This window comes from Chrysochloris asiatica, unplaced genomic scaffold (genome assembly GCF_000296735.1).
Source record: "Chrysochloris asiatica unplaced genomic scaffold, ChrAsi1.0 scaffold00683, whole genome shotgun sequence".
In the NCBI taxonomy this organism is placed as follows: Eukaryota; Metazoa; Chordata; class Mammalia; order Afrosoricida; family Chrysochloridae; genus Chrysochloris; species Chrysochloris asiatica.
The window spans coordinates 156,806-157,407 of record NW_006409201.1 but is presented as its reverse complement, the minus strand read 5'-3'; positions in this window follow the sequence as shown (position 1 = coordinate 157,407).

The window sequence follows — 602 nt, the reverse complement described above, 5'->3', positions numbered from 1 at the left end:
ACCATCAACATTCATAGAAGCAGTAGTGAAGAAATCAATTGACACATTGCACTAGGAAAATCTGCTGCACAGGACTGCTTTGAAGTGTTCCAGAAAAAAGATTTCAATTTGAGGACCAAGGTGTGACTGATCAAAGCCACAGTATTTTCAATGTATGTGAAAGTTGGACAATAACTAGGGAAGATCATAGAAGAATCAATCCATTTGAGTTATACTGTTGAAGAAGAATATTAAAGTATCACAGACTTCAAGAAGACCAAACAGATCTGTGCTGGAAGAAGTACAATCAGAGTGCTCCTTAGAAGCCAGGATGACAAAACTTCATCTCTCATACCTCAGATATGTTATTAGCAAGGGCCAGTCCTTAGAGAAAGATATCATGCTAATTAAAATGGTGAGTCAGCAAAAAAGAGGAAGAACACCAAAGAGATGCAGTAGCAATGGGCTTAAGCATAGCACCAACTGAGAATGCTATAGGTCTGGGCAATGTTTCATTCTGTTATGCATATGATCGCTATGAGTTGATACTGTCTTGACATCTCAGAACAAAAACAACAATGGCTAATTGTTGTGAATATTTCTACATATTTTTGTTGGCTCTC